Source organism: Mastomys coucha, unplaced genomic scaffold (assembly GCF_008632895.1).
Source record: "Mastomys coucha isolate ucsf_1 unplaced genomic scaffold, UCSF_Mcou_1 pScaffold13, whole genome shotgun sequence".
Taxonomy (NCBI): Eukaryota; Metazoa; Chordata; class Mammalia; order Rodentia; family Muridae; genus Mastomys; species Mastomys coucha.
In genome coordinates, this window is record NW_022196895.1 from 56487417 (window position 1) to 56505941 (window position 18525).

The 18525-nt window shown below is 49.9% G+C and overlaps 1 protein-coding gene across 4 annotated transcripts in view; it reads right to left on the bottom strand.

The window, feature by feature from the left end:
• Ndst1 (N-deacetylase and N-sulfotransferase 1) overlaps window positions 1-18525 on the bottom strand; it is a 65850-nt gene that overhangs the window by 32574 nt on the left and 14751 nt on the right. The window contains exon 1 of one of the 4 annotated variants that reach the window (XM_031365776.1): window positions 17242-17367. The exons of 2 other annotated variants lie outside the window; for them this stretch is intronic. The gene's annotated coding sequence lies outside the window, so the exon portion shown is untranslated. Of the gene's footprint in view, window positions 1-11011; window positions 11105-17241; window positions 17368-18525 lie in introns of those variants that run through there. One more of the 4 variants, XM_031365775.1, reaches the window with a different exon arrangement.

Below are 18525 nucleotides of genomic sequence, written 5' to 3' on the forward strand. Positions count from 1 at the left end.
GATGGCAGATGAGAGCCAACTGTGACCTCTACGTGGATGCTTTGGCATAGATGGGCCTATAGTCACACGTGATCATATATACACTCCATTATACAAACACAGAATTTTTTTTTTAATAAAAAAGAAATGCATACTTAAAAAAAAAAAAAGATTTCTCTACGAGAATCCATATCCCAGTGCCACAAGTGTCCAACATGGGGGTAGGCTCTCGAAACCGTAATGCAAGCCAGATATGGTGGCACCATGAGATCTTAACACCCAAGAGGGCATGGTGGGATGACTAGTACAAGTTTAAGGCCAACGTTTTGTATGTAGTGTGGTCAAGTCCACCAGGGCTACATAGCTAGCTCCAATCTCAAAGACAGAAATTGTAAAAACAAACAAACAGGAAATCCTAATGTGATAATGTGTAATCCTTAATGTGATAAGTTGCTCCTAGGCAAACACAGAGTGCAGGACACAAATGTCTGCCACAGACTTGGGGGGTGGGGTGCAGGTGAGCACAAGCGTGCATGTGCATGCACACACATGTAGAGAACATAAGGGACCTGCCTGTTTCCACCTCCCCGGTGCTGGAACTGCAAGCGCACGCTACTTTTCTATGTGTACTGTTAGGAGGGAACGCAGATGCTCAAGCTTACAAGGTGGACGGACACCTTGCTGACTGAGCTACCTCCCCAGCCCCTTGCCACATATGCTACTGAAACAATCTATCTGAATTTGTGTTAAGTATTTTTACATTCAGGATAGAAACTGGCACACAAAGCCCATGTTAACACTGGCATCTCTGATGATTTTCATGTTCTGCTTTGTCATGCAATAAGGAGTTGGTCCGTCCTGTGCTGAGATGCACTATGACTCTGAGCACACACCTATCCTTCTCTGAGCTTGCTGCCCGTTAGAGGAGGCTTCAGTCTCTAATGGTCTGCACCAGGTACAGCTCTGGGGAAGAAGCTGCCTATCAGAAAGCAGACATCAATCGGCGAGGCCAGGGAGCAAGCAAGCATGGCTGCTGGGAGAAAAACATGGTGTCTAGAAGTGAGTAGCGTTCAGCCTCTGTTGAGATGGGGAGGAAAGAGGAAGGCTTCATGGGCTCAGTGGGACTTGAGCAGGCCTGAAGGAGGAGGAACCAAGAACAGAAGAAGGAAGGGCATGAGCAGCAACCTGGAGGTGAGGAACTGTGCAATGCTTTCTAGGACTCCCTGTGGTGCCAGGACCAGAGGAAGAAAGGGCAGGTGTCCCGACAGAGCCAGGAAGGCTAACATGACCAGCACCTCACTTACAAATGATAAAGGCTATCTACAGCCACAGCCGTGGCCAGGCCTGACCCCACACCATGTCAACACAGGAACAGAAAGTGGGGGCCCAGGGACATGGGGGGCAGTCCCTAATGGTCCTGCCCACACCTCCATCTGGCCCTACAGAAGAGGAGGTAGTGAGCTCAAGTGTGTGTCACTAGCCTCTGTCCCATTAACAGCCCTTCTGCTTGTTAATAATGCAGTTCATTGCCCCGGGCATCTGAAGGTCAAGGGCCCTGATGGGAATCTGACAACATTTTTCAGATTAAAAAAAAAAAGTGCACATTTTAAAACCATACATGGCTGCCAGAGGCTGAGTGAAGGTTGGGAGGCTGACCGGGCAGGGCATAGGTGATTCTTCCACAGTGAGATGGTTCTGTGCAATGCTGGAATCCTATCTTACGCACAGAATGTGTAACATCAGGAGTGAGGCCTGCTGTAAATGAAACTGGGGTTATGCACAGACTTATGCTGTAACACTGCACTGCTGCAGTGGGGGTCACTGATAATGGGGGACCCTGTGTGTGCATCAAGGAACACTACTCTCCTATCAGTTTTACTGAGAAAGCAAAAATGTTCTTTAGGAAAAGGAGAGCTAGCTCAACAGTGAGCAGCTCTTCCAGAGGACCTAAATTCATTCCCTCCACCCACCCAGGGGAGGTGGCTCATGACATCCTGTAACTCCAGCTCCTGGGATCCAACTCTCTCTTCTAGCCCCCATTAGCACTCCCACACACTAAAATACAAAATAAAATTAATATACATGTCCATATACTGTAAATGCAACAATACCAGAGAACTCAGACCAGATGTCAAGTCCAAGCATGAACCCAGAGAGAACCCATTAAGAAACCCTCAGAAACCTGTGGGCTCTATCCTGGTGGCTCCAGATTAAATCAAGCCCCATCACCCAGGAGCTGTGTACTCCTGGACAATTGACTTAACTACTTGATGCCTCGGTTTCCTATCTATAAGCCAAAGTGATGACATCCTATCTCTCAGGCCTATGAGCATGAAGTGGGCTGAGAGGCAGCTTGGCACCTGTGCTGAGCTGTCCACTGCTGTTAGCATTTGCTCCCATTGCCTCCTTAACATGCTCACAATGATCCCCACAACATGGACAACAGCTTAGTTCAGACAGCCCTGTAGAGCTCATCTCTCGGGCAGCCCTGGAATCCAGCCGGGGCAAGCTCTGACTTCACAGAGGAAGAGTAGTGCAGAAGCAGGACGCCTGTTCCATACACTAGTGGGCCTTGCCCAGCCCAATGCAGTTCTTACAGCTGTCTTTTCATCTTCCTCTTCTGCCTCTTCTTCTTCCTCCTCCTCCTCCTCCTCCTCCTCCTCCTCCAATAATTCCTATCTTTGGAGCTTGTGGCTGGACCTCCCCAGCAGGAGAGGAACAAAGCCTTGGTAAGGTCAAGACCAGAGAGAGGAGAAAATAATCTGCTCCCTTGTAAGCAAAGCAGACTTCCCAGCCTTCCAGTAAGGGGCCTTTGCACAGACTCTCCATGACCCACCAGTAGCTACTGAAAGCCCTTCTCACCTTTTCCATTACAGAGCACCAGGGCCCACAGGGGAAAGAACTGGGGAGCATCTACTCTCTCCAGAATCACCAAGGCTTCAGGCCAGCTGAGGCCAGCTAGGCTCTTCCCTGTAAACCGGAGCCTTGCCCAACCAGTCACCATATAGGTAGTTCATGATGTCCCCATTCCTTCACCTCCTGACACACTCAGTCATCCTTCACATCCCGGTTCCAATGTCGTGGCCTCTCTGAAGTCATTCCCAACTACCGCATTCCCACCCCAAGCCTAAACCTTAGTGCCTCCCACTCCTTGCCGGAGGATGGGAAATACAGTCCTAGAACCAGAAGTATGTTCTCTAGTTTACACACATTTTTCTTTCATTTAGGAGATGTCTCCTAATGGTCTGAACCTTTCTAAGTTCTCTTTCAAAAGGGCACACCCAGGCTGGAGAGATGCCCCAGTAGCTAAAGCGCTGTCACCTAAGAGTGAGGGCAAGAGTTTAGATCCTCAGCACCAACACAAATGCCAGGTGGGCATGGCAGACCACCTGGAATCCCAGGAAGCGAAGGCGGGATTCCCCCCAGCAGGGTGTCTAGCCTGACTAGCCAAACTAGAGAGTTCTGGGTCCGAGAGAAAGATCTTGTTTCAGTGGGCAAAGAAGACAGTAGTTAGGAAAGACATCTGACATGAGCCTTTGGGCTCCACGGCCAACATATGCGCTTCCCCATGTGCCCACATGTGCCTGCACACCTATCCCCACACCACACACGCACAGCACACAGCATGTTCCAGTAACTTTAGGTATACATCCCTACGTCTGCCATCCACTGAGACCCTGTCCACCTGACCGGCTTCTAAGAGTCCTAGAAAATAGACTTCACTTCTGCCCTGTCACACTAAGGTGAGGACCAAGGTCTCAGTCATCATGGAAGCTCCCTTGCTGAGATCCTGATGTCTCCAGCTATGAAGACTAGCTCCAGGCAAGGTTCCATTACAGTCCCAGGAAAAACCACTAAATTTTGATTCTCCCTGACATTGAGTTAGTCTTTCATTCCTCTAATAAATCACAACAAACTACAATTCTAATCATCATCATGATGACTGGTACTGTCACCACATGTGAAGCTCACACTGTTTACCACCTTTTATACCTTATCTCATGTAATCCTTATAGTAATGGGTCGATATCCTCATTTACTGATGAGAAAAACAAGGCCTAGACACTGTCATTCTCCCAAAAATCACAAAACTAGACCATTACACAGCTGATACATGAACCCAGACCCCATGAAAAGGAATGCTCCAGAGCCTCAGGAGACGCTTGGCTGTGCAGCTTGAGAGGGACTTCAGCCACACAGTTCTCCAGCTCTCAGCCTGACTTCCATTGCACTCTCCCAATCCTAGACTTAGCTTTCCCTGCCAAAGTGCTGGAGATAATGAATGAGATGCTCTGGTCGTCATGGAGACACCATGGCAACTCAGCACTTTCGGGAAATGTGGCCACTGCTCTAGAGTTGAAAGTCACTCTCCTCCCTACATCCCTAGCTCAAAGTTTCTCTACAACCCTCCTTGGAACCCACAGGAAACTAAAGACTTCTTATAGAGCAAGCTGTTCAGAAGATGGCAGCAGGAGAGGGGGCAAGCAACTTGGCTCAGATGAAAGAGCCTTGGCTCCAGTATTGAGGCTGAGAGCCCCCAGAGCAGACTGGGTGAGCTGGAGATTTGAGGGTGAAGTGTGTCACCATGTGCCAGCAGGGCCTGAAAAGCACTCTGTGCTCATCTTCCCAACACCATCAGAAACAGAAGCAAAGTGGCTGGTAGCTGTAGTCAGGCCTCGGGCAGAAGGCAGCCTGCCAGGCTGGGATCTTAGCTTCAGTATTTACCAGCCTGTGACCTTTAGGTGAGTCTCTCAACTTCTCTGAATCTCAGTTTCCCTATCTCTGCTGAAAAAAAAAAAAGTAATTGTACCATAGTCTTTTCTATTATATGATGGCTAGGTGTAGTGTCTTATACATGTAAGTTCAGCACACCAAAGGCTGGGGCAGGAGTACTGCTGACAGCTTGAGGCTAGCTTGGGCTCTAGAGAGACCTTTTTAAAGGTGTGTGTGTGTGTGTGTGTGCGCGCGCGCGCGCGTGTGTGCAGGTAGGTATATGTGTATATGTGCAGGTGGTGTGTGCGTGTGCACACGCATGCACAAACATTGTGTGTTGTGTGCAGTTTATAGGAATGTGCAGACGTCAATGCTCACAACCAAGATGTGAAGAGGCCAAAGGAAGACACGGCTATTCTCTACACTCCCCACCTTACTCCCTTGAGACAGTCTCTCCCTGAAGCTGGAATTGTCTACTTTTCAGCTAGGTGGATACCCAGCAAGCTCCAGCAATCCTCCCGTTTCTATCCCTGCTCTCCGATGCATGTAGCTATGCCTGGCCACACCTACTTCTGACACGGGTGCTGGGGCTCCAAATTCAGTGCTCTTACCCACTGAGCCACCTCTCTAGCCCCAGACCCTACCTTAAAAATAAAGGGCAAGAAAAACAAAAACTCACTGGGCGGTGGTGGTGCATGCCTTTAATCCCAGCACTTGGGAGGCAGAGGCAGGAGGATTTCTGAGTTTGAGGCCAGCCTAGTCTACAGAGTAAGTTCCAGGACAGCCAAGGCGACACAAAGAAACCCTGTCTCAAAAAGACAAAAAAAACAAAAAACAAAACAACAACAACAACAAAAAAAACAAAAACAAAAGCTCTCACAAGGAAGATTACAAAGCAAATTATCAAAACATAATCCTTAACTTCCCTGTGAACTGCGTAATGGATTCTTTTGGTCATTTTACCTGTGTTTTTTATCTTAGCTATAAACCTATATAACGCATTCCAAAAGCATCTTATGGTCTTGAGAGATGGATTAGCAACTAAGAGCACTGGCTGCTCTGCCAGAGGACCCAGGTTCAGTTCCCAACATCCACATGGCAGCTTATAATAATCTGTAAGTTTCATTCCAGAGCCTCTGACACCCTCTTCTGGACTCCACAGACACCAGGCATACGCATGGTGCACAGACATTTGTGCAGAGAAAACACCGTTCATATAAATTTAAAAATTAATCAATAAAATCCAAAAATAAATTAATTAAATTAAAGACAATAACTCCAAATTAGCTTTTTTAAAAAATGAAGCATACACAGTGGCATACACGTTTAATCTTAGCATTCAGGAGACAGAGGCGTATGAATCTCTGTAACTTCCATGCCAGACTGGTCTACAAGAATTTTCAAGCCACCCATGACAACAGAGTAATACCTTGTCTCATAACAAAACAGGATCTGTGGTCTAGAAGCTAAGGGATGAAGCCAAAAGGAAAAGCAGGAAGAGAAGCTTCAAGAATGAGTGTCACTGCAAGCACACAGGTGACCTGCCAGTTACCTCGGTCTGTCTGTCACATACCATGAGGTGCTAGGCACAGCCCAAGGCACTGATGAGGCAGTGGTGACCCAGAGCTTCAGGGAAGATTTTGGGAGCTTCGGGAGTCTTAGGTCTCCAGTGTAATGCTACTTCATGTGAGTGAGGGAAGGTGCTCACAGCCCAGTACGTATTTTACTTCCAATCTGATCTGAGCCATTCCTGATAATGCTGGGCATCCACTTTCCGATACATACATCCTAGCTCCAGTGGATGCCCTGGCACACTCACATACAGCCATGCTAAACGGCATCACTGTGGGCATCCACGAACACAGACTCTGAAAGATAAGAGAAAACCCTGCAGGCAGTTCCAAAGGGTCTTCATGATAGGACTTGGGAAGACAGAGTGGAGGCATCTGTAGGTCCAGACACTAGTCTCACATGCACTTACAGCCATGCCCCACAGCTGGCCTAGTTCCTTCCAGCCATTACACCCCTCAATCCAGTCACACTACCACCCACCACCCAGACACACCCTACAGCTGAGCCACACCCCACAGCCACCCAGCCTGGCCTGCCCCACCCTCCCTCCACATTTGCTTCCCAGCTGTGGGAGAGTTGTTCCCTTCTAAGTTCTCTCAGGAGGCCAAGACTAGGAGCAATCCCTTCTTGGTGGAATTTGTGGCGCTCCCATCCCCCATGATCCTGCAGTGCTGACTGGCCTGTGGCCAGGCTGTGACATGCCTATCAGTCACCCCACCACTCCACAGCCACCATTAGCCAAAGTGGTTTAGCTTGGACTCACAGGGCCACAAGGGCAGAGTCCACCCCGCAGTGAGTACACAGGGCTCTGAGGACCTGAGAGAGGAAATGGAAGGGACTCTTGGAAGTGCACCAACCAGGAATGCCCTGCTCCCACCTGCCCTGACCCCTTTCTTATCCACTAAAGCCTTGCCCACCCCCACAAAGCCAAGTCCTGCTGGATATCGGACTGCCTGCGGTGGCTTTCAGGAGCACATGGATGAGGACTCCTCTGCTTTTCTACAAGCCTCCTAAGGTAGAGAGCTTCCATGTCTCCAGCAGTTTCACAGCAAGGAATCCTTACCTTTGTCTTCAGTCTAAGGCAGGAGTCTTAGCCAGCTGCACCAGTTACAGCCACTTCCCTCCCTGGACAACCACATGGTGAGATTACCCTCACACTGCTGACCTCTATTCCCCTGACGGTCTACATGAGGAACTAAGGCCCAAGAGGCTATCAGCGCCCAGCCCAGTCTCTTCCTCTGTGGCCTAATTCACCAGAGACAACCGCTGCTTGCCCAGTGTCCAACGCTGCATCTCCACTCCTTCTGCACGGTCCATGTGTTTCACATGCAGGGACCCCCTCTAGAAGGAGTCCCACAAACCCTCCCTCCATCAACAAGCACACCAAACAGCCCTGCTCACCCTCCTCCTCAGCTTGGGAATTTGTTCTGGGTCTCCTCCCGGCAGGCAAAGGCAGGCCCAAGACTGTGGGTGGCTAATGTCTTACTCCCAGCAGGGCCGGAGTTGAAAATTTATCTCTGTACCAGCTCTGAAGAAAGGTTTACCAAGCAAACAAACAGCGGGTGGGGGATGGGCTCTGTGGATAACAAGCCAAGGCAGGACAAGCTAGGCTCCAGAGACACCTTCCCCAAAACAGGGCTCTCTGCTCACTCCAGTATGCCTAAAACCATTAAATCCATCCCAATTATTTTCCCTAGGTTCTGATCACAGAAAAAAAAAATCTGATCTTAAAGAAAAAGAACGTTTCTTTGTAACACTCTCTCAAGGCCCCCACCCCCACTGACAGCCACTAACCCAGAGGGAACTTATCAGAGCTGTGGTGAGTGCCCCTGCTGTGCCCACCACATCAGGTGGGGTCACCGGGTGTGTACTTTACAGAAAGAAAGTGCAGACTCAAAAGAGGGCAAGTGACTGACTTAAAGATCACACAGCTGAGTGGACATGGAGCTAGAAAGACCCGCCAGGCCACTTATGAGTCCACTCATAAACTCCTTAGAGCCCCGCTCAGCATGCCATACCATTCTTCAGCCAGGTCCACAGCCAGAAGAGCCTTGTCTTCCCTCACCCCAGTAAGAGCCCTACTGAGAAACGGGGAACACGTGCATGCACACACACTCTCTAGTCTGAGGCCTCATGCTAAAGAACAGGAAAAGAATATACGTCAAAGCAGGACATCTTGTCATGTGTTCCCAGTAGAGATCTATCTATGCCTTGAACTACTCTGTTCTGCCTTCCTTTCAGGGAAAACGGAAATGCCATCTCCTCCTGTTTTTCCACTCCAGGCTGACAAGCAACCCCTATGGTTTTGAGAAACAGCATATATACACCGATGTGTGAGCCACATCAGCACCCGGCCCTCCCCGGGTGTTAGACTTGAGAATAAGAGGGCACACTCCCCTCCACCAACTAGAAGGTCAGAGCTAAGAACAGCAAAGCAGGAAGACATCTGGGTAATCCCTTCTGCAGAGCCCATTTCCCCAGCTGCACACGGTGAGGTGATGGTGACGTGGTGTGTGCACCAGAGCAAGGGGAGGTTAGGACCTTTTTTGAGAAGCCATGACAGTGGCTAGCAGACTCTCCTCAGATCCACAAATTCTGGATGGTCACGACTTGGATCTCGGGGGGCTGGAGAGATGGCTCAGTGGTTAAGAGCACTGACTGCTCTTCCAAAAGTCCTGAGTTCAAATCCCAGCAACCACATCGTGGCTCACAACCATCTTTAATGAGATCTGATGCCCTCTTCTGGTGTGTCTGAAGACAGCAACAGTGTACTTAGATATAATAATAAATAAATCTTTAGGCCGGAGGTGAACGGAGCCAGCAGAGGCCTTGAATTCAAATTTCCAGCAACCACATGATGGTTCACAACTATCAGTAAAGCTACGGTGTACTCATATACATTAAATAAATAAATAAATAAATAAATAATCTTTAAAAAAACAAAAATGTGTAAGAACTTGGATCTCCAGGGGCCTTCTCTTTGGCATACCAGTCTGGTGGATTGAATAAATTCCTCATAGGTTCATAATGTAATGCCCAAAGTTAACCTGTAAGCCCCACCTGCCCAAGGACCACATAACTTCCTGAAATGCTGAGAGTTGTAGTTCTTGGAATATAACAAAGCCTCGTTGGAAAGTATGGTGGCCTATAGGTTTGTTATAAATTCCTATAGTATGTGTCTTACGGTTTCATTGCTGTGAAGGGACACCAGGACCAAGACAACTCTTACAAAGGACAACATTTAACTGGGGCTGGCTTACAGGTTCAGAGGTCTAGTTCATTACCATCTTAGCGGGAGGTATGGCAGTGTCCAAGCAGACCCGGTGCTGGGGATTGAGCCGAGAGGTCTGTATCTTGATTCAAAGGCAGCCAGGAAAGACTGTGTGTCACGCTGAGTGCAGCTTGCGCATATGAAACCTCAAAGCCCACCTCTACAGTGGCATATTTCCTCCAACAAGACCACACCTACTCTAACTCCAGTAAGGCCACACCTTCTAATAGTGTCACTCCCTATAGCTAAACATTCAAATGTGTGAATTTATGGGAGTAATGCCTATACAAACCACAATGAGTTTTGGGGCCATTTCAGCTGGGAAAATTTAGGGAATGGTCCTGACCAAAGTCCACCTCTTGGTCAGTACTTAATATTTAATGAAGCTTGCTTTAAAATTTGGACAAATCTCAAGATTAATAATATATATGAATGTTTAGGTACCAGGGTGTGGAACTATATGAAAGGACTAAGAATAGGCGGTGTCCTTTCTCGAGAAGGTGTGGCCTTATTGGAGGCAGTGTGTCACTCAGGGGTGGACTCTGAGGTGTCAAAAGTCCATGCCAGGGCCAGTGTCTATCTGTGTCTGTCTGTCTGCCTGTCTGTTTCTGTCTGTCTGTCCCTCTGTCTGTCTGTCTCTCCCTCTTGCTGCCTGCTACCGATGGATGAGGATATAAAGCTCTCACCTGCTTCTCCAGGGCCATGTGCACTGCCATGCTCCCCACCATAGTGATAATGAACTAAGCTCTGAAACTGTGAGCAAAGAGCCCATTAAGTGCTCTCCTTTGTAAGAGCTGCCTTTAGCTGATGGTGGCACACACCTTTAATCCCAGCACTCGGGAGACGGAGGCAGGTGACAGCCAGGGCTACACAGAGAAGCTGTAACTCAAAAAGAAAAAAAAAAAAATTAAAAAAAGAGTTGCCTTGGTCATGGTGTCTCTTCCTAGCAATAGAACAATGACTAAGATACCCAACTCCGGTTTGATGGAACTAACGCTACAAGTGTAACAGCCAGTGCTTTAGAGCTCAGCACTCCAGGGTCCCCATTGCCCTGAGGGAAATCTTCAGTTCCTGACTCTGCCTGCCTCAGATGTTGCTGCTGACCTCCCCACCCCCAGCTATCCCAGGGAGCTGTAGACCTAAACCCTCCCCCTCACATCCCTCAACACCATCTCTTCTTTCTCATCCATCTCAATAATCCATCAGGCTAGCACTCCCCTCTATGACAGCCCATGTTGCCAGGACACTCGTGGAACCTGTTTCTCTTCCTACTGACAGGAAGAACCCCAAGCCAGGCTCAGGAGCCTACTGTACACAGGCACCAGCTGTGTGGGTACGTGTACACACACACACACACACACACACACACACACACACACTGCACATTAACACACATTCAGACTAGACAGGGAAGGGGACTGAGGCCAAGAAGGCCAGAGCAGACAGGGGAACCAGGGCGGGAGTGACAGGGCCCACCAGAGCTTCAGGTGTTCAGGCAGTGGCTTCTCAGAAGCTCTGCATCTGGCTTGCTTCTCTCAGGGACTCCACACTCGCTTCACACAGCTGCACCTAATCCGAAAGCCAGAACAAATGGCATTACTGTCTGCCTAGTCCCCTTTTGGAAGAGAGGGAGGGAAGAAAGGAGGAAAGGAGATGGCCCTAGGGCACCCAGAGCCAACAACTTTGTTCCAGGAAGCCTCCTGTTCACTCACCTCTCTTGCAGGGCAGCCAGCCAGGACTCCTGGGCCTCCCAGGTCTCCCAAAGCACAGGGACCCCCAAAGCAAATAGAAGCTGCCTGGAGGTATCCTCCATACAAAGGGAAAAGCATGTCCCCAACCCTAGGAGCTTCTGGCTTCTCTGGTCTCTCTCAGGAAAGGTGGCAGAGAGGAACAGAAGGAGACCTCGCAATCAACAAGTGTAACCAAGTTCCCGCTGCCCTTGACTTCCCATGTAACCTCCCCACCCAGCCTCAGTTTTCCTACCTGTTCTGAGAAAAAGAGGAAAGACTGCTATTCCATCTTGGTACCATCTGGAAGTCAAAGTATCCATGACGGTGGCATTTGGCTTCTGACCCCGCCCTAGCTGAGCTGACAGGCCCTTCCCATTGCCCCGCCCCACAGTGGAGGGAGAAAGGTGACTGGCAGAAATATGGAGGGTGTCAGAGTCTCTTTGAGTGTACACACACTAGAGCGGCAAAGCTTTTACACAGCCATGGTGTAGAGAGAAGCAGCCCCTTGGCTCTGCTTACACAGTAAGCTGCAAAAGGTCAGGCCAGCAGGGATGGCTCAATGGCAGCCAACAGTCAGAAGTGTTCACTGAAGGGACTTAGACTTGCTGTCTAAAAGACACTCTCCCCACCCCCCACCCCCCAAAAAGAAAAAGACCACAGCATTTCCCTAATGGCAGAAGCTCAGGCCCAAGAGCAGTAGTGGAAGCAGAAAGACAGTGAGATAGTGTGTGCATACTTGTGTGCACATACTGTGTGCGCAGACTTGTGTGCCAGGATGGACACTGGGCTAACCTTATAGTCTCTCAGGTCACATCACAAGCATGACAGGGGCCCTGCCAGTTAGAGATAAAACCTGGAAACACGGACATGGGATGGACAGCCTTAGCCACCACTTAAGAAGTCATCTGTGGCCCAGCGCATAGGAAGCTGAGGGAAGACGACAGAGAACTGCATAGCATCCTAGATTACAAAAACCAAACCAAATCAAACCAAACCAAACCCCTGGGCAGCGGTGAGGCAGAAGAGTGCCCTAAAGCCAGCCGGCCCAAAAGATGGCAGAGCCCTGGGGACACTAAAAGCCTGTAGGCCCTAAGGAAAGCCAGAGGCTACAATGATCCTGGCAGAAGCCCCTAATCTCCTAAAGGCCTGGTGGGCACAGCACCAGCCTGCTGAGACACAGGACGTTTCCTGAAGGCCCACATGAAAGCAGTCTGTCCCTTCAGACTTGCTGGAGCTTGTCACTACGACAAGAGCCTGCTGCCAATACACCTGGGGCATGAGGGGCTCAGTGCAGTCACTAGGAGGCACAGCTAGCAGAAGAATAGGATAGGCCAGTGGAGGAAGACACGGCTTCTCTAGAGAGCAGAGACCAGAACAAAGGGTGCATCTGACCTACTTCAGAAAGGAGCCGTTTGAAAGGGATCAGGACACTCTGGGTGTCACCGAGTATCCCAAAGGCTCTCAAGATCAGGAGAGCTGGAACTGATGCCTGTACCACACGCTTCTCCCAGGGCTCTGCTCAGTGAAGCAAGCAGGGTGTGGGGACAGCTGGCACACGGCACGGCCTCTGTGGGTGACGGTGGGTCCCCCAGACCCACACTTCTCCCTGCCGCACTGGATGCCCAACTTTGAAATAACAGGCCTGGGACCTCAGGCAAGTACTTCTCCTTTCTGGGCCTTTAATCCCAGCCCTCGGGAGGCAGAGGCAGATGGATTTCTGAGTTCGAGGCCAGCCTGGTCTACAGAGTGAGTTCTGGGACAGCCAGGGCTACACGGAGAAACCCTGTCTCGAAAAAACAAAAAGAAAAAAAGAGAAAGAAATTGTACTGGATGGTCTCATGAACTCTCTTGAGCTCTACTGTGCAATTCAAGCACAGGCACAGCTGACCTTCACCTATTCCCCAAAAGACACAATGAATCCTACTGCTTCCTCTCCACCGACCACTTAGCCTCCATATCTTCAGGGCCAACTTCACAAAGGAAGAGACTGTGGCTCACAGAGGTGAAGGTAATTGCTCAAACTCCCAGTGGAGGAGTTTGACATTCAAACCTGTGCCTGTCTTGGGTCTTAATTCCTGACTGTGGCACCGGCCACAGGCTACCCCAATCCCACCAGGGCCTGGAAAATGCCATGGATCTTTGCACCTCACATACTTCCTAGTACATAATATTGACACTAACGTGCAAGGTGGCTGGGAACAGGTGGGTGGAGAGTCTATGTGGGCACTGAGAACTCTGCAGATTGGCCAGGCTGCCACCCAGCCACCTGTCCACCATTATGGTTAACGTCTCCCTGCCACCAACCACCACCTGCCATTTTTAAACCATATATACACAGGCAACACTTCCTCACACCACTGCTTTAATATCACATGACAGCTTTGAAAAAAAAAACATTATAGTGATTTAAAGGAGAAAGCTAGACTCCCAAAGACACATACTTTCTTCTAAAGGCACACAGGAAATGGTACACTCAAAGCACTCTCCTCTGCCTCCCTGTGCAGAGCTGAGTCCACCACATGCTCAACTTGCCAAGCCAATGAGCCAACCAGCTTTTGTGACAGCCATGAGCACATGTGAGAGTTCACGTCTTGCCGGCACAGCACCTGTCTGACACATAGACACAACTGAAGTAGACGACACCTGTCATCTCACTGACATCCCCCAACAGCCCTGCACAGTCAAGCCTCTGCTGATCTCCCTGTGCAGAGGGGATGCCCAGGCATCCGGGGGACTGTTATTCCCAGGATTGTTATGCCCCACACAAACAAAAGAGCTGAATGGTCCAAACCCAGGCTGTGTGACTCCAGAGCCTGAGGCCTAGACCTCTGTACTGTCTAGGAGGCTCCATAGCTAGCAGATGCTAGAAGGGGACAAGAGGTCAGACATATCAAGTAGTGTGAGTGCCTGGCAGGGCATGGCAAAATTACGATAACAGGAGGACAAACAAAGCTCGTGGGGAGCCACAAGAGGGAGGCTGATGTAAACGTCTGTCTGGGCAGCAGGCCAGGAGTCTGAGCAAGGGACACAGGGACAGAAAGAGGTGACAGACGTGAGGGGAAGGCCGTGTGAGATCTTGGTCAAGTGTCTTGCTTTCTCTGGATGTCAATTTACTCGAGTACTAAGGAAAGTGGCTGGAGTATCTCCAGACCCTTTCCCACGTACCTAAACACCCTTGAAGCAGAGAAAACAAGCACTGCCCGGTGTCACCCCGGGGACTATAAAATGTCCTTGGCTGTCCTGGCACAGCTTAACTGCTGGAAAAGGCTTACAGAAGCACAGGGTTCAACTGGCATGCCAGGGCCAGTGAAGTGTGTGTGGGTCCTTAGGGGGCCACATTCCATTCATTGTCAACCTCTCCATGGCTCCACTGAAGCAGGCACCACTCTGCCTAGACCCAGACCAGGAGCCAAGGCCAGCTATGTCCAAGTGCACAGAGGAATGCCACTCCAGCTCAGCCTGACCCACAGCCAGCCCTGTTTATAGCCCTGACTGGTTTGTTGTTTTGTTTTTTTTTCTAAGTCAATGTCTTATTACGTATTATAGGTACCTCAAATGCTGTGGTACCCACATTTAGACTCCTAAAATCAAGTGATGCTCCTGCCTCAGCCTCTAGAGTACTTAGCACTACAGGCATGCACCACCACACGTAACTCCGTGTCCGGAATGCCCTTGAGTCACCTCAGAGACACCTGTCCCTCCAAGCCTCCTGCCCACATTTCCATAAGGCTGGCCACTGAACTGCAGAGACAAGGAGTCTCTAGGAAAAGGAAAATTACCGCCCTCCTCCCTGAGACCTGTGCTGCGTGCCAACCCCACCAAGACTCTCAGCGAGGGAAGGTACAGAGCCAAGGCCAGCCCTGTTCTCACTCTGAGGCAGAAGTTAACAGGAAGTTGCTAAGATTCTGAGCTAGACTCTTAAGAGCAAAAGGAGATGACAAGGTTAAGGGTGGTCTTCTGGGACTTTGCTTAAGCATCTTGTCTCCCCATTCCTCAATTTACTTAACTATTAAAGGGAATCCCTAGCACACCCCAGAACCCCACTACCCCTCAACACCTACAGCTGCCCCCATTAATCCACAAGTAAATGTGTTCTTGCTTGAAAGACTGAAACAGCACCCATAGCCTTGTAGGGAAAACCTCTCATCCTGATGGACCACATGGGTCATTGCTGCTAACAGCTTCTTCTAATTGAACATGGTATCAAATCTTTGCAAAATATTTTCTGCACATCAGGAACTTTCAAAGTAACCCCCTATGAAGCAGGTGTTAGGATGGACACATTTGTGCAGGTGAGGAAATAGAGGAGCAGAGAGGTTCTTTCATTTGCCCAGAGTCTCACAGTCCAGCAGCAGAGGAAGTATTCACTGTCCACTTGCCTGAGCCAAGCCCAAATTCTTAATCACTGCACTATGCTATATCCTCAAATGCCCCTTTACTGCCCTGGGAACTAGAGGCCAGGACAACACTGCTGTGCAGAGGAGGGTAAAGCAATGCAGAGAGCCCCCACCCCCCTTAAAGCTCCCCTAGGTCCACCAAAATCAAAACTCCTTCCCACGAGGCATGCCAGACAGAGGGTTGGAGATCTCCACCAAGGATCTGTCGCCCGCTGTCCGGAGGAAGGATAAGGCAGGTCTGCCAAGAGAAGACAGACCTGAGGGAAGTAGACCAGTTGTCTCAGAGCAGGTTCTTGGAGCTGGAGAGGGCAAGGCACACCTTACGACCCAACAGCTCTCAGGGACCCCAGGTACTTTCCACCTCTGTGTGCCACACCCCAACAAAACTGACCAGAAATCGAAGTTCTCCCTCCAAGCCTGCTTGTTCTGAGCCCTCCTGTCTTCTCAGTGTCAACAATGTCCTTCCGGTGCAGCCAGCCAGCCACACTCTCCTCTCACCCCTACAGCTAATCCCTCAGCAAATCTGTCAGTTTATCCTGCAAGATAAATCCAGAGGCAACTTCTAGTGCCGCCTCCTCCCCCCCTGAGCCATCATCATTCATGGGGGTGGGGGGTATAGTCACCTCCTGGCATCCATCCTGCATAGCCCCTGCCCTTCCCCTGTCCTTTTCAGGAGGTAGCCACAGGATCCCCCTCTGCATGAAAAGCTAAGCAGGTGAGTCCTCCACCCCAGCCCTCTAGCAGCTTCCCCTTTCCTCAAAGTCCTCCCTCCTAAGAGACAAGAAGCCCCCCACCCTCTTTCCCATTGTCTGCCTGCCCAGGCGCCTGCTGCTCCTCACATATGCCCATGCCTACCCCCACCCTGCCTTGGTGCTCCCTCTGCCTGGCATGCTCCTCCCTCCTGAGACACCCACCTGCTATCCCCAGGCCAGCTTTACTCTTCTCCGAGGTACTTCTTAGCACTCAGCACATACAGTGTGTTTGCTGATTTGCTGGCGCTGCCCCACTGGTGGTGTGACATGAAAACAGAGACTTGGTCTAGTCTGTGTACTGTGTCAGTTTCTACAAAAGGCCTCAACAAGGCAGATGTTTGTAAAAATGTGTTGAATGCAACTATTGCCTCCCTTCGTCAGACGGGAGCCCTGAGCCCTGAGCCCTGAAGGGTGATACCACACCTGGGCCTTAGAGAAATCTCTAGGCTTTCATGTGACCGGTTCTGGCCAAATTTCCAATAGTGACCACTGGATTCTATGCTCCATTTCTCTCTGCCTACAGCCTTTGGGCCCCTGGGGAGAAGCTCTAGGCCCTGACACTTGGACTGCCAGGCTTCTTCACAGGGCTGCTCCTGGTCTCCCCCACGGCCCACAAATGCTCTCAGCAGGTAGAGGGGAAAGCCAGGGCCTTGACTGCCCTTCTCCTCTGCCAGCAGGAAAACTATCAGAAATTAGCTTTGTTCTCAAAAGCAAGCATGAAGCCAGTGCCAGGCAGAAGTGGGCACAGAGACAGCTGGCCCATCAGAGACAGTGCAAGGAAAAACCAAGAAACAGGATGCAGGGTATTTAAGGGGTTGCTCACATACTCAGGCTATCTCATGCCTCCAGGATACTGTGGTCCTGCTCAGTCTTCCAGGCCCTAACCTTCTCCTCCGCAGACAATCAGCTGATTGTCTCCACTTCGTGATCTGCCACTAACTGTGCAGAGGGAGATGAACACAGAAGCAAAGCTCGGCTTGGAGCGAGAAGGCACCAGGCCAGATTTGCATACACTGGAGGCTAACATTTAGACCCTCCTCCCTTTAGAACCTCGGTTCTCTCAGCTGTAAATGGCTGGTTCCCTCTTGTGCCACAGGACCTCGACAGACCAGTCAGTTCTTGAGGTCCAAGAGCAGAGGCCTAGCACTTACCTGCTAAGCACCAAGCTGGATCAGACAAAGCACACCTCTCTTAGTGTACCTGCCTCCTGAGCTGCCAGCCCAAGTCAAGGGAAACCCTCTGGGCCTTCACCCCACCTCATAAACCTGCCTAAAGTGCTATCTTTAAAGAGTGCTCAAGAAGCATGAAGAGCCACAGAGACAGGGAGGAGCCCTACATGCTGGCCCAGAGAGTGAAAGAGAAGCCTGGGGGTTGGGAGGGGGTGGCGGGTAGGGGAGGTGTTCCTGTTAAAGTTACCCTGAGGTCCTCTCCCAGCCCTGGGCACTGTGTACTACAACATAGCGAATGTTCAACACGTAATCTGAGCTCCAGGTGCTCTGGATATTCTGGGAAGGTAAAGACTATATCCTAGAACAGAGGCAGGGAACAGAAATCTTAGAGGCGGTTTTTTTACGTTTCTCAGTGTTTTCATATCCACAGAGTAATTGTGATTTATGTGATTTATTAGCAAAGGCCACTTCCAAAAAGTGTCATCTTCATTGGTACGGAGACCCACACCTTAATCCCAGTTCTTGGGAGTGGATCTCTGTGAGTTCAAGGCCAGTCTAATCTATATAGCAAGTTCTAGGCTATCCAGTGCTATATAATTAAGAACTTGTCTCAGAAAAAAACAAAAACAAAAAACAAACAAAACCAGGGTGCCAGAAAGATGGCTCAGAGGTTAAGAGTACTAGCTGCTCTTCCAAATATCCTGAGTTCAATTCCCAGCAACTACATGGTGTCTCACAACCATCTGTAATGGGATCCAATGCCCTCTTCTGGTGTGTCTGAAGATAGTGACAGTGTAAATAAATAAATAAATAATTTTTGTTTGTTTGTTTTTCGAGACAGAGTTTCTCTGTATAGCCCTGGCTGTCCTGGAATTCCCTCTGTAGACCAGGCTGGCCTCGAACTCAGAAATCCGCCTGCCTCTGCCTCCCAAGTGCTGGGAT